Consider the following 16,278-nt stretch of genomic DNA (forward strand, 5'->3'; position numbering starts at 1 on the left):
TTCCTTTGAATTAGAGAACTATATTCGAGATTTTTTAAAAGTCTTTTTATTCATTTGAATTTTCCAAGTCCAGGTTCTCAAATTTGCATATAATCAGAACACTTGAATTCCTTCCCTACCCATCACACAAACCAGACAATTGCACCCTTCCAGGCTTCCACAGATTATTAATGGCCTCTACATTCTCCTTTTGCTCAGACCAAAAACCTAGGGAGTCATTCTTGAATACTCTCTTTAGTTGAGTACACATAAGAGCAAAATATATCCTAAATTTGATCACTTCTGATCACCTCTACTTCCATCCCTTGAATCTTCCCTACATCTTACTTCAAAGCCACCTAACTGGCTTTCCTGTTTCCATTCTCGCCTATCCCATCTCCTCACCTCCGGCTCAGTCAATTCTCCACACAGAAGCCAGGACAGTCTCAGTAGGACATCATCCAATGGCTTTCTCACATCTCTCCCCTGGCTATAAGAGTTCTGGCTCTGGCCCCCTCTCCACCTTTCTACCATTATCCTCTGGGACCATTCCTAAGGCCATAGTGGCCTTCTTGTTTATCTTTGAAATGACCATGCATAGTCCCACCTCAAGGCCTTTTCATTTCTTAGCTCTTCTGTCTGGCACACACTTCCCTAGGTCTTTGCAGAGTCTGCTTCCTCAATTCATTCCTATTTCTGTTCAATGTCATATCCTTAGAGAGGTTCTCCTGACTCTACCCAAAATATTGCTCCTTCATCTCTGTGTTCTTGTCTGTTTCCTCGCCCTGCTTTATTTTTCTTGATAGCACTATCACTACCTCACTTCTGTTGAATGTACATTCGTTTATCTCTGCCCTCCCCTCTAGGATGTTAGCTCCATGGAGGACGGGGACGACTTCCTCCAGTGCTCCTGTCCCTGATGCTTATAGCCATTCCTGCTCAATAAAATATTTTCTTTCCTGCTATAAAGTAGGACTTTATAATTAGAAACAAAATACATACTTTCCCTACGCATGAACCAAAGCCCCAATTCCAGACTGAAAACATTCTGTAAAAAGTGTAACTTTGACAAAGGAAAAGAATGAGCTGTCAGGTGAATAGAGAAGTTAAATGAAGCAAGTGAAAGTTGAGCTGAGCCTGACCCCAAAACAAGGCATTACAGAGGCTAAGGAGAAGAGAAATTATGGGAGAAGGAAAATAAGCCTTCAATTAAAAATAGAAAGGTCAGAGAAGGCCAGTTTTGTGTCAGGGGTGACTGAGTGCCAGAAAGAACCAAATTCTATAAGCAGCTGCGGAGAGAGGGCTGGCATCAGGCACGGTGCTGCCAAGATTATTACTCTGCAACAGAGCTCTGTGGACTCTTTAATGATGACAGAAGTCACTTTGTTGAAAGGTTAGCCTCAGAGGGCATCTGAGATGGAAACAGCAAAGTGCATGACATTATATGGCTTAAATCTAGTACCTACACTAGCAGAAGACTGAAATGTTTATTGTGTAGAAATTATAAACAGAACAAGCAGGTGAGACAGGGCCCCAACTGTTTTCAATGATCAGGTTTACTGGAATCTAAAATGAGTTCAAATATAGAATATCCATAAAAATAAAATATGCAAAGAGAGGTAGAACTGGTAAAGAGAGGAAGACAAGATAGGAAGTCACATGCATGTGCCTATTGAGTTGACCATCCCTAGGCAACTATGCTATGAGGGGAAAACAAGAAGAAATCTATAAATGGAATCAGAAATACTGAATACACACACAAAAACATACACATTCACACATACAGCATGACACAGATGAATGTCTACATGAAACAGATTTAAGATCTATTGATAATCAGTTGGCAGCACTATGAATCCAAAGCCAGAATTCCCTGGGTCTAGAACAGGTCAGATCACAAATTGGTTGAGTCTTCTTCTTTTTTTTTTTAATTAAATCTTTATTGTTCAGATTATTACAGGTGTTCCTCTTTTTTTCCCCCCATAGCTCTCCTCCACCCAGTTCCCACCCCACCTTCTGCCCTTACCCCCCCCCCCACTGTCCTCATCCATAGGTGTACGATTTTTGTCCAGTCTCTTCCTGCACCCCCAAACCCCTTTGCCCCCAAGAATTGTGAGTCCACTCCCTTTCCATGCCCCTGGTTCAATTAAATTCACCAGTTTACTCTGTGCATCAGATTTTTTATTCACTTGATTTTTAGGTTCCTTTGTTGATAGATATGTATTTGCTATTCATAATTTTTATCTTTACCTTTTTCTTCTTCCTCTTCTTAAAGAATACCTTTCAGCATTTCATATAATGCTGTTTGGGTGGTGATGAACTCCTTTAGCTTTTTCTTATCTGTGAAGCTCTTTATCTGACCTTCAATTCTGAATGATAGCTTTGCTGGATAAAGTAATCTTGGTTGTAGGTTCTTGCTATTCATCACTTTGAATATTTCTTGCCACTCTCTTCTGGCCTGTATAGTTTCTGTTGATAAATCAGCTGACAGTTGTATGGGTACTCCCTTGTAGGTAACTGACTGTCTTTCTCTTGCTGCTTTTAAGATTCTCTCTTTGTCTTTTGCTCTTGGCATTTTAATTATGATGTGTCTTGGTGTGGTCCTCTTTGGATTCCTTTTGTTTGGGGTTATCTGTGCTTCCTGGACTTGTAAGTCTATTTTTTTCACCAGGTAGGGGAAGTTTTCTGTCATTATTTCTTTAAATAGGTTTTCAATATCTTGCCCTCTCTCTTCTTCTGGCACCCCTATAATTCTGATGTTGGTAAGCTTGAAGTTGTCCCAGAGGCTCCTTACACTATCTTCATATTTTTGGATTCTTTTTTCTTTTTGCTTTTCCGGTTGGATATTTTTTGTTTCTTCATATTTCAAATCTTTGACTTGATTCTTGGGATCCTCTTGTAGGCTGTTGGATCTCTGTATATTATTCTTTATTTCAGTTAGTGTATGCTTAATTTCTAGTTGGTCTTTCATATCCTCCAGGGTCTCACTAAATTTATCGGCGGTTTCCATAAAATTCTTGAAAAACCTTATAACCGTGGTTTTGAACTCTATATCCAGTCGTTTGATTTCCTCCATTTCTGTCATTTGTGACCTGTTTCTTTGTGTCCGCATTTTTTATGCTTCCCTGTGTTGGTAGAGTGGCTTTGTGTGCTAGGCGTCCTATAGGCCCAGTGGCTCAGCCTCCCCAATTACCTGAGATGGACACTCTTGGTGCACCCCCTTGTGGGCTTTGTGCACAGTCTTGTTGTAGTTAAGCCTTGATTGTTGTAGGTATCACTGGAAGGAATTGACCTCCAGGCCAATTGGCTGTGAGAATCAGCTGTGTCTGCAGTGGGAGAACTTCTGTGCTGAAGACACCCTTCTGGGGCAAGACTTGCTTCAGTGGGGCTTTGGTGCTCACTGAGTCTGCCCCCTGAGTGTGTTCCTTATGGATCTGAGGAGTTGTAATCTGGATGGTCCCACTCTGACAACTGGGTACACTGGCTCTTGGATCTAAGCAGGTGCTAATTTAGCCTCTTCCTGAGGCTACCCAGTAGGAGCTACGAAGAGATATGCAGATTCCCCTTCCTTTTTGGGGGGTTTGGAGGTGCCCAGATGAGGCCCAGCTGTGAAGCAATGCAAGCTGCTGTGGGGCCTTGGACCTTCTCTTGGAAGTTCTGGGTCTGTCTGACCCAGCTTCAATTTGTTAGGTAATTTTCAGATTGCAAAGGGCCAGGGCATTCAAATGCAAAAGTTTCTGCCACAGCCTGGGTGGGGCGGGGTCTCAGGAAATCAAGGGCGGAGCAAGCAGCTATGGCTGCTCCTCAGCCCTGCCCTAAGGGGCCCCGCGTCTCAGTGTCCTGGTAATTGCTGTAAGCACCTCTGAGGGAAAGCCGCCCTCAAGTTCCGAGTTCTGCCTGCTGCCAGACAGTCCAGTTTCTGTCTGTATGAGTCCTGGGTCCCCAGAGACTTCCCAGAACTGGAGTTCAGAGCAGTCGGGAGCTTGTGATTCCCTCCCGATTCAAAAAGACAGCCACGTCCTCAGGTGCCAGCCCCTTTCCGCACGCGCTGGAGCCTCCGTACCTCTGCACTTCTGCACCTCCTCTGAGTCTCAGGGTGCTTTTCTCTTTACTTCTAGTTGTAGAATTTCCACTCAGCCAGCCTTCCTGTAGTTCTGGATGATGTCCGTTTTGTCTTTTCGTTGTATTTTTGAAGTTGTTGTGGGAGGCAGCAATTTCCGGTGTTTACCTATGCCACCATCTTGGTTTCTCCCTGGTTGAGTCTTCTTATGTGAGTCATTTCATGCCTCTAAGCCTGACTTTCCCCTGTGCAAACTAGGAGGTTTTAAGTAGATGATTCCTGAAGTCCACTCCAATTCTAATAATTCCTATAACCACTGGCAGTGATTTGAGCTAGGTGAAGTAAATCATGACTGTAACCTAGCTTCTAAGGATTGACTCATTCCTTTATTCTGCTTATGATTAATCAAATATCATTCATTCATCACCTATCTATCCTTCATTCACAAAACATTCATTGAGTAACTACTATATGCCAAACACCACTCTAGAAATTTTAATAAGATCCTTTCCCTTAAAGAACTGAATAATAATCCTCTTCCAAAGGGTTTGACACTGGTTTTTAAAGGTTAATTCATTTTCAGGATTTAGGCAAGATTCATTTGCTCAACAGAAATAGAGATTTGTTCATTTGACAACATGCAGATTTCTAGATATACATGTTTGCATCTGTGTTCTCTTATGAGTCATATTGGAATTTTATGTACAAAGTTTACACACACACACATATATATATATATATATATACACACACACACACATATATATGCATATACCATCTATATACATATACATATACATATATGTATATATACACAAAGTATGTATACACATATGTACATATCCATATTTTCCCAAGCCACTAAATTCTGTCACCCACTGATAGTGAGTGATAAACAGTATTTACAGCTCAGTGCCACTGACTGATTCACAGGACTCTAGACCTCACTAGTTTCCACACTTGGGCATGGATGAAGGAATACTATTGCATGTGCAAGCAGCCTCTGTGTCCCTCTTGAGGGGAGTCGGTTGGATGGCTCCCATGGAGCAGAGCCCCCTCCCAGGGAGTTAGTTGTGCATTAGGCCCTCTTAAGAGTCAGTTCATTTCTGATGCTAATGCCCATTCATTGGAGAATAAACTCATTTCTCATTCCTTCCTCTTGAGAATGATCTTCACCACTTGGCGCTTTTTAAACATTCCTTTCTGGCAATTGTCTTTTCATTCTTCTGATTTACCACCTATCCCTACCATTCACTCAATCAATTTTATCAGGACTTTATGTTTCACTTTGAAGCTTTTATTATCAGAAAAACTATATATATATATATATATATATATATATATATATATATATATATGCCTAAGCGACCATTATGACTGGTCGACTGAACAACCAGTCGACTGGTCACTATGACACGCACTGACCACCAGGGTGCAGATGCTCAATGCAGGAGCTGCCCCCTGTGGTCAGTGCACTCCCACAGCCAACCTCATGTTGCCAGCCAACCTCCCGTGGTCCCTCCCCATGGCCCAGCCGCCCCGATCGGGACTGGGCAAGGGACCCCACCCATGCACGAATTCATGCACTGGGCCTCTACTCAACTCATAAACATCCAAGACTATTTTGATTAGAGAATTTATGCCTCCTTTTTTAAGGAATGAGGAAAGTCAACTAAAAGGACCTGTGCTCTTTAATAAAACTACCGTCTACTAAATAAAAAATTCATACTTACTTAGAGCCAAATGGTCATTTACTCCTGCTCTGTAATTTAGAGATGTGTGATTTTAAAGAGAAACTTAACATTTAAAGAAATCATTAGTATTTATTTCAATTAAAAATAAAAATAAATACACAAACTAGTCTAGATAATAGATGAGTTACTATTCCAATATAAATTGTATTATCTTGTTATTTTGTGAGAGGTGCTTAAAATATCATTTTCCAATGGTAGATATGAAAATGTACTGCTCAGCTCTGCCTCCATGCTGTCCAGATGCAGGGAAAGTGGTCAGCAGACAGCCTCCATCCATTGGTTCTTTAGGATTTGGCTCAGCTATAGAGAGCCAGAGTGGTTCTCTTCTCAGAGCTGCCCCATCCAATCAGTGGACAAGTTGGGAGAATAAGTGGATACTTATACTACCCTCTACTCCCTTCCTTCTGGTATCCACCACACTGTTGTCTGTGTCTATGAGTTTTTGTTTGTTTTTCTAATTTGTTCATTTGTTGCTTTCAGTTTTATATTCCACATACTGGTATGAGTGAAATTTTATAGTTCTTGACTTTTCCTGTCTGACTTATTTCAATTAGCATGATATTCTTAAGATCAATCCATACTATCACAATGGCTGTGTAGTATACCATTGTATATAGGTACTACAACACCCCAGGACAGAATAAGAAGCAGCGGGGACAGGTTAGTTGGTTCAAGCCCTGCTGTACTGAGAACCACACAGACAAACAAAGCACAGCTTCCTTCCCCTGGGGCTTTTCCCATCTACACAAAACATTCCAAGTGAGGGCTGGTGAAGCTGATCTCCTCTCCATGTTCGATTCTTCATCTGTTTATTGAGGACCTCCATGGGCACAGCCTTGCTGTGAAGCTTAACTGAGGTGGCAAAAAGAGAAGGTGCAGCACAATGTCTGGCACACCAAAGCTGCTCAAAAGGTGGGTGTACTTGCTCATGTGTTTGTTCACTTATTGCAGACCTTCTATCGGGAATGTATGAAGATATGATGCAGGTGCATATCTGAGCCCAGATACCCATTACAGGTAGCAGGGTAAAAGGACTTCTTTATGGATTTAAGCTGTTTTGCCCTCACTGCTCTGCTCAAAAACTGCCCCCACCTCCACCCATCCCTGGTGACTCCATTATCACTGCAAGGTGCTTCCAGAAAGTACTCAAGTAGCCTAACCTGTCCTTAGTGAAAACAAACCACAAAAACAAAAAAACCTTCACAGCCTCAGAGATGGCACCTGCTATAATCAAATACACAAAATAAGAGGCCACTGGTTTGCAAAATCTAGTAATTTTTTTATTTGCCATTCACTATTTACAATATGTCAGGTACTGACACTTTACATACATTCTTTCAATTCATCTCCCTTATAACCCTGTGAGATGGAGAAATGGATACTAGAGAAGTGACGTAGCCAACACGAGATCACACAGGAAGCCGGCCATTGATTCACTGTAAAGCTAAAGCAGCTGAGGCTTCAGGTCCTCCACTTGCCTGGGCCCCTGGAAGGCTCTGTAGGAAGCCCTAGCTAGCATTGTGTTCACATCATCAAAAATCTTTTTTAATCTGCAAAAGCAAAATGCTTCAACAGAAATCCATTAAGACTGTTTTCTTTCCCCCCACACGCCCTTGCCATCACATTCTCCCTGGTGGCGTTGGAGTGGCCGTGAACATTTTTTGGAGATGAATAAGGGCACACAGAGGTGGGAATACACTCTATTTGGGTTTAGTGGTAGCTCATGTTTGGTAAGTTATTGTTAGCCAGCCCACTGTAAGGGATTATTCACAGGTGATATCTTTCTACTGCCGTTTTGCTCATTGTTTTCTGTCTGTTTTGCAGGATTGTTTGTTTGTTTCCTCTCTTGCTGTCCTTCTTTATTATTTGATGATTTTTTTGGGGGTAGTGATTTGCTTTGATTCTTTTATCTTTATCTTCTGTGTATCTATTATAGGTGTTTTATTCTTTTTGATTAGCTCAGGGCTTACATAAAATATCCTGTAGTTATAACTTGCGATTTTAAGTTGATAACAACTTAAACTGTACTGCAGATGTTCACAATGGTGATGAAGATTGCTGACATCCTCTTGATTTCTTTTTCCCCCTGTGGCCAACGGGGTCCCTCTAGGTGCCAGCGAGGGTCAGGGACATGGGTGCCCATGCTGTGATACCAGGAAGGGGGAGGGAGGGTAGGTTGATGGAGGGAAGATCTCTGGCCCCAGGGGACACAGCGACAATCCTGCTTAAAGGGTATGCAGTGGTGAGGACTCTTGTGCAGTTTTGTCAGCTTGGGTCGTCTGAAGTCCTTAGCAGCTGAAGTTATGTGTGTCCATGGTGGTGGTAAGGGCAGCTGGGGTCCTCAGTAGTGAGGGCTGCTGGGATCCTTCAGGCTTCCTTTTCTCCCAAGGGAGGAGTTTGCAGTAAGGGGGTCCCTCTTGGAGCCAAATTGTGCTGGGATGGGCATGGGGTGATGCAGGCAAAACACTTCCTACACTTTTCTACCATCTTTAATTTGTGTGCTTCACTGGGTTGCTATAGCTTCTTAATTGTACCCCGGGCATTCCTGAGCTATTTTCACTGGTGGGTGGTTGTAAAATTGCTGTTTTTGTGGGGGCATGAGGGCTAGGACCTTCTAGTCTGTCATCATGCTGATGTCACTTCCTGCACTCTTTTTCTTAAAGTGGGCTTCTAAAATCAGATCAACCCCTACATAGGCTAGAAACTGACAGAGCCAGGATTCAAACCCAGGTCTGCCTGATTTCAAAGATATTCCTTGCTATAGTTTTTCTTCTTCTCACCAAACATGAAAGAGTGATTTCTTACTAGCAATTCCATTTCCCTGACAATTCTATCCTCTGAATGCAACACCTTATGCCATTTGTCAAAAATCACAAAACAAGGATAATTAGCTCCTTGCTCCCTACTACCATCCCTAGATATAGCTAACCTTCAGAGTAACCTCTTACCTTCTTCAAATTTTTTAGTACTTGTCTTCTACAGTTACATTCCTTAGTAACTTTTGCATCTTCCCCTACTGGTATCATAGTTCCTTAACCTTCTAAATACATATGGCCTTTATCTCTATTCCATTTGAGCGACCCACAGGCATGACCACACCTTAAGCTTGGCATCCTTCAGAATAGCTCTCTATCCCAGATCTAGGAAACCAGAGTTCCCCTTCTCCCGCTCTAGGCTCTTTTCCATTCTTCAATTCTCTTAAAGCTAATAATTGCCTTCTTAGAGAAGAGCAATATTCTGGTTCATTTTGTTCCACATTGGGTTCTTGCTGCCTCAGATCTATTAAATCTTAAATCTACTTGGTGTGTTTTTTAAATCATCCATATTTGTCTACCTATGACATTTTCCACAGAACCTTTTCTCAATCTTTTTCTTGCTTTTCAAAGATTAACCTACTGGTATAAACTTCCTAAATAAAACCTTAGCTTCCATTTTGCAGAAAAGTTTGAAGGCGAGTGGCCATATGATAATCTCTCTTATTCTCAACAGTTTGGCTACAGAAGCTCTTATTTGTCCCATCCACCTCAGAGGAAGAGATTCTTTTTCAAGGCATCCCTTCCGTGTGGGTCCATTCCTTCCTATGTCATCCCACTCTTTCTGACACCTTGCTCCATCTATTATTTTTGTATCTTCTATTGTTCTTCTCCCTGGATTAACCTCCTATGCCTAGATTGTGCTACTATCATTCACTTCAAATAACTAACCAATTTTCAGTGGCATCCTCTAGGATTGAAGATGTAACCTGGAACTCAAGGAGGTCAAACTTTCCATCCTAATTAAAGATCAAGGAGGATTTAAAGATGTTAGAGGAGACTTCAAGAAAGTTTCAGAATTTTTAAGGTAACCTACATTTTGGTAATAGAAATTTATCTAAAATTGGGATGATTATCTCTATTAATATTTAGGGTTCTGGACCGACAGCTGAGTAATCAGAAAAGAAGATGCCAAAGCTACTGCAGAACTTCCTAAATGAAGAAAATTATTGGTGACTGCCCTGGACCTCAGCCAAGGTACATAAACCCCTTTCAGGAAGAAAGCAGGTGTAGGAATAGGAGCAGCACTGTGCAAAGGTCTCAGTGTTAAATAACACATATGCCTTCATACTTAATTTTCAAAAGCTGCGTAACTAGAAAGGTATTTGAGATTCATCTAGTCCAGAGATTTATAATAACCAGTAGGTTATATGCTGCCTGAGGTTGATAAGCCATCTTTGGCCCATATTGTGTTTTTCATAAAAACTGTACTAACACCTTAAAATCTGAAGAATTAACATACATGTCAGGTTTTAGTTCTCAGGACATATTGGGCGATTTGACAGCCCAAGGCTGGAAGGTCAACATGGGAGCCATTGGTCGGATCTCAGTAATGACTGCCCCATTAGATGGTGTATATGCTCTTCAGTTCATCACCATCCCTATCTTTTAATCAGGAGGCATCAACATCTAAATTTCCAACGTCTGACTTAGTCCAATCTCTCAATATTACAAATGATGTCATCAGAATCCAAGGTGTTTTTGTGGTGACTCCAAGGTCACATATGCTAATCAGAGGAAGTGTTGCACCTGCTTCCACATTACCACATTGCTACACAAAGCTTCTTTAGCCTAACATTTTTTAAAAAATATGTTTTGGTTAATTTCAGAGAGTAAGTAAAAGGGAGAGGGAGAGGTACATAGAAACATCAATGAGAGAATCATTGATTGGCTGCCTCTGCATGTATCCTACTGGGGATCAAGCCCAAAAACTCAGGCATGTGTCCTGACTGGGAATCGAACAGCGACCTCCTGCTTCATGGATTGACATTCAACCACCGAGTCATACTGACCGGGCTAACCTAACCTTTTTGATGTACAGAATCAATGAGCCTTGTCCTAATGGAGATTTTTTAAAAATCAGGTACTGTAAGACTTTGCCATCAATAGCTTTCAGACCATCCTTTCAAAATAATGCAATTCACTAAGGAAGTTTTGTCACTGGGCAGATCAATAGCTCTGACCTACTTGATTATGTAACTTGCAATTGTATTTCCATTATAAAATTCATTACCTAATACAGCAAGAAAAATATCCTCCTTTTTTTTAGACTCTTTTCTCAAACTACATATGACAAATATCGGGGCTCCTTTGTAGCTTTATAGCAACTTTCCAGCTTTTGATCAGGCAAGGACAGAGTAAGAGACTATAACTCTGAATTGTAATTTATTATAATATTAAATAACCTGGATTGACATTTAGGCAGCTTTATCTATGCCATGCTGGGAATTCTTTATTTCTTTATCATCTATACACATTTTATTTATTGCTGCCATGAGCAGTAAAAAGGATACTTCTCCATTCCAAATCATGGCATATAATTCTTTTTTCCCTTTCCTCTCCCCTCCCTTCCCTTCTTCCTCTCTCCTCCCCTTTCTTCCCTCCCTTTCCTTCCCCTTCCATGCTTTTCTCTTACTCTCCTTTTTCTTCCTTTCTCTCTTTTCCATCCTTTACTTCTCTTTCCTCCCCTTCCTTCTTTAGTCATTTATTGGTTGCTTGATCCATGCTAGTCATTGAACAACAACAACAAAAAAATTGAGATGAAAGGAGATTGACAAAGAGCAAGGTCAGATAAATGCATAAATGAATGCATAAGTGATTATACAGAAGTATAAGACATATTATAGCAGACACACCCAGTGTTCCACCTCTATTCTCTCAGACCCCCTTACCATACATCAGCTTGACTTTCAAAGGCAGTACCGGCATCTTTGTTGGTGGGCTGGTCTCAGGCTTCCAGAACCCACTATGCCTATGTGCACCTCAAGCCAGAAATGCCTGTATTGGTTAGAGGGGTAGCTTGTAACCAATGACTAATCAGTGTAGGAGGGAAAATACTCAGATCTCACTTTCTTGGGTGAAATAATTCTGAGTACTAAGCTTTGCACAGTTTTCCAGCATTTCCCTATGAGACAGTAAATATCAGTTATCCACTGTGATACATCTTAAGAATACATCTTAAAGACTGCCTTCCCTTCCATTATTGCTTCCTCTCTTATCTATACACATTCCTTGAGCCTCTCAAAAGACTGTTTGACTCAAATCCTTGTCTCAGAGTCTGCTTTGTGGGGAACCCAGACTAAAACAGAATAACTCATGATATTCAGAACCTCTTATCTAGTAGGAAACAGACAAATAATTCTAAGGCTAAAGTCATATGGGAACTTAGGAGAAAACAATTCTGAATGGCAGAGTTGGGTAAGATATCAACTTAGAAAGTGACATTTGAAGTAGGTCATAAAAAATTACTAAGGGTTTCCCAGAAAGAGGTGATGAGCTACAATAATACCAGGAGCTAAACACTTTATATCTATTTTCCCCTTTGGTTCTCACAGAAGTTTTATGGAATAGGTTCTTACTAATATCCTAATTTTTACAAATGAGAAAATTGGGATTTGGAGAGATTAACCAATTTATATAGCTTATTCTGCCTGTAAATGGCAGGGCTAACATTTAAACCCAGTACCATATGGCCCCAGAGGTATAGCTCTTCATGACACTGAGCAAGAGAAAGAAAATAGGCTTTGGAGGCAGATTTGAACTTGAATCCTCTTCGTATTAGCTGTGGGTCCTTGGGTGGAAATTAACCTATAAATCTGTTTTCTACATTTAAATTGGATATCATTACTCTGAGAAGGGCCTTTATAAGATTTAACTGAAATATAACATGTAAAGTACCTACTACAATGCTTGTCATAAGTAGGCACTCAGGCAATAGAGCAGCAGCTGTTGTCATGACTCTAGCATGGTTATTATGGGCAGGTGAAACTGCTCAAATGAAAATGTTGTGTGTGTCTGAACACCAGCCCCTCTTACCTCACTATATGGCAGTTAGTGTGCCTACAGTGTAGCATTCATGATGTAAAGTGGTGAGCGATGAGGTTACAATGGAACTTAAGGACCTGATATTTAAAAGTTGTGTATGTCAAGCCAAAGAGGTTGACTTTATCTTGCAGGAAGCCATCAAAGGTTTTTATTCAGGGGTAAGGGTGACATGTTTAGACATGCATTTTGCAGTTAAGTAAGGAAGGAGTTGACATGTTAAGATGCATGGTGTAATTTTTTTTTTTTGAGGGGTGATAACCTGGAGTCACTAAGAATGATAGTTTGGGAAACTGTGGATCTGGGGGAAGGGGAAGACCTTTCAGGAGGCTTCTGAGGTCTGCTGTAGGTTTTCCCATTATCATTCCTCTCCAATATTTTAATAACAAAATTCAAAGGCAGTGTGTGTGTCTCAGGGAGTGAAAAAGAGAGCGAGAGTGAGAGGTGATAAGCTACAATAGAGAGAAAGAGAGAGAGAGAGAGAGAGAGAGAGAGAGAGAGAGAGAGAGAGAGAGAGAATGAGAATCTTGAAATAGCAGCTTCCCTTCTTCAGTCAGTGCCACTCAAGTTTTATGCCTTCAGACTTGCTATGGGCAGACACACAGAATCTACACACTTGGGTTCCACAAAAGGGACATACCTTCTAGGTAACATGCCTCATTTTATCCACAGATCTCTGTCCTTGAAACTTTTTTACAGACTATGAATCTTTGGTTTAATCTACTTTACTTTCACCATCTACTCAGACTATAGTCTTGGCTTGTTTAAGACAGTGTTCCCTGAGCCTCAGTTTGCTCATCCTATCTAATAAAAGAGAAACATGGTAATTGGCGTACGACCGATACCCTTTTCATTGGCTAATCAGCGAGATATGCAAATTAACTGTCAGCCAAGATGGCGGCAGGCAGCCAGGCAGCTTGAAACTAACATGAGGCTTGGTTGCCTCAGTGACGGAGGAAATCAACGTTCCGCCTGCGGCTGCCTCTGAGCTGGCAGTTTAAGAAACATTGTAACAAATACGCCCAACTTCAGCCAGCAGATTCGCAACATTGTAAGCAAAGGCCAGAAACCTACTTTCAGCCGCGCGGAGGCCTAAGAGCTGGAGCCAAGCCTCAAGCTAAAGCTGGCCCAGAATAAAAAAAAAAAAAAAGAAAAAGAAAAAAAGGAGCGGTTGGGAGCTTCAGTCACCCCCAGCCTGAAAACAGCCCTCAGCCCCTCACCCAGGCTGGCCAGGCACCCCATTGGGGACCCCCACCCTGATCCAGGACACCCTTCAGGGCAAACCAGCCGGCCCCACCCGTGCACCAGGCCTCTAATCTATATAGTAAAAGGGTAATATGCCTCCCAGCACCGGGATCAGCATGACAGGGGGCAGCGCCCAAACCCCCTGATCGCCCTGCGGCTCTGTGTGTGACAGGGGGAGGGCCCCAACCTCCCTATCAGCCCTGCTCTGTGCCTGATAGGGGGGAGCTCCCCTCCCCCCACGGGCCCTGCTCTGTGTGTGACGGGGTAGAGCCATAACCTCCCCATCAGCCCTGCCCTGAGTGTGAGAGTGGTGGCGCCCCAACCCCCTGATCCGCCCTGCTCTGTGGGTGATAGAGGGCAGCACCCCAACCCCCTGATGGTCCCTGCTCTGTGCGTGACAGGGTACAGAGCCCCAACCCCCCTGATTGGCCCTGCTCTGTGTGTGACAGGGGGTTGCTCCACAACCTCCCCATCGACCCTGCCTTGAGTGTGACAGGGGACGGCGCCCCAACCCCCCAATCGGCCCTGCTCTGAGCCCGACCAGGGGCTGCACCTAGGGATTGGGCCTGCCCTCTGCCACCCGGGAGCAGGCCTAAGCCAGCAGGTCGTTATCTCCCGAGGGGTCCCAGACTGCTAGAGGGCACAGGCCAGGCTGAGGGGCCCCCCCTCCCCCCCGAGTGCACAAATTTTTGTGCACCGGGCCTCTAGTCCTATATAATAAAAGGCTAATATGCAAATAGACCAGAATGGTGGAACAACCGAACAACCCGTCACTATGATGTGCACTGACCACCAGGGGGCATGTGCTGAACATGGCAGGCGTCAGCAGCAGGTGGCAGAGTGCAGAACATGGTGGGCATTGGCCACAGCGGGATGGTGGAACAGGTGAGCGAGGGCGCTAGACTAAGGTGGGGCACTGTTTGCTTCATCAGGCGAGCCTCTGATGATTACTAAAAATTCTTTGCTCCCATGCACCGTGGTCCTGCCTGGCACTCACACTTGCTGCGGGCACCCAGCACTGGCCCCAATTGCTCAGCGCCGTCAGCAGGTGCTGGCCCCGATCGCCCCTCAGGGCTTCTCCACTACTCCTGAGGGGCGATCAGGGCAGGAGGGGCCAGGCGGGGGCTCAGAGGATGGGCCAAGACCCGCCCCTGTGCCCACTGCAGCCTCGCGGCCCACAGTTCCTTTCAAGGTGCACGAATTCGTGCACTGGGCCACTAGTCTGTAAATAGGCAATAATAACTTTCCTGCTCTCCTCATAGGATCATTATACAAAAATCTTGCTTAGTGAAACAAACTGCTTTTCCGTCCCAATCAAGGAAGTCTCCTTCCATTGAATAATTATTTCTCTGAGATGAGGTATTTGTTCACAAAAGCTAAATCACTATCCAGCCAAATTTCTTTACTTAAAAGTGACAATTACTGTCCTAGCCTGTCAGTGGTTAGAGCATTGGCCCACAGACTGAAGGGTGGTGGTTTCAATTTTGGTCAAGGGCGCATACCTTGCTTGTGGGCTCAATCCTTGGCCCTGGTAGGGCACATACAGGAGGCAACCAACTGATATATCTCTCTCACATTAATGTTTCTCTCCATCTCTACCTCTCCCTTCCACTCTCTCTAAAAATCAATGGAAAAAGTATCCTTGGGTGAGGATTAACAAAAAAATGTGACAATTATTATTTTCCTATTTAATCTGTGATAGAAACCATAAAAAGGATAATAAAAATCATATAATTCAACTCTATCTTAATTTAACATTATTTTTAACACAGGTTTTAGAAAATAAGTTATTTAATATTGGATTATTTGAACCATGAATTTTCCAAATTGGTTACCTGTTCATGTCTGGTTTTATTACCTTAATTTCTTAAAATTATTTCTTCAATAATAATTGTTCCTTGAAGTATAACAGAAACTTCCTCTGATTCATTTAGTTCCCCAGTTTTTACCCCTCTGCATCTCTTTCAAATGCTAGATTCTGTCACCTCTGACATGCAGAAGGACATGAGTTTCTAACAATAGAGCTTTCACTGACACTGTTCCATCCTGGCCCATCAAAACCCTTTCTCTCTTTCAAGTTACAGCCAGGGAAAACTTTGTGTGTTGGGAACCAGGGGAAAGTTGGTGTGTTGGGAATATGGGGACTTGTAAATCTAAAACTATTCTAAATTAAAATGTTTATTTTTTAAAAGCAATTATTCTAATTTGGAAAATAGTATGTGCAAAATTTAGATGTGGATGCTAGTCGGGGGGGGGGAGAGAGAGAGAGAGAGAGAGAGAGAGAGAGAGAGAGAGAGAAAGGAGAAGAAGAAGGAGAAGGAGAAGGAGAAGGAGAAGGAGAAGGAGAAGGAGAAGGAGAAGGAGAAGGAGAAGGAGAAGGAGAAGG

This window comes from Myotis daubentonii, chromosome 3 (genome assembly GCF_963259705.1).
Source record: "Myotis daubentonii chromosome 3, mMyoDau2.1, whole genome shotgun sequence".
In the NCBI taxonomy this organism is placed as follows: Eukaryota; Metazoa; Chordata; class Mammalia; order Chiroptera; family Vespertilionidae; genus Myotis; species Myotis daubentonii.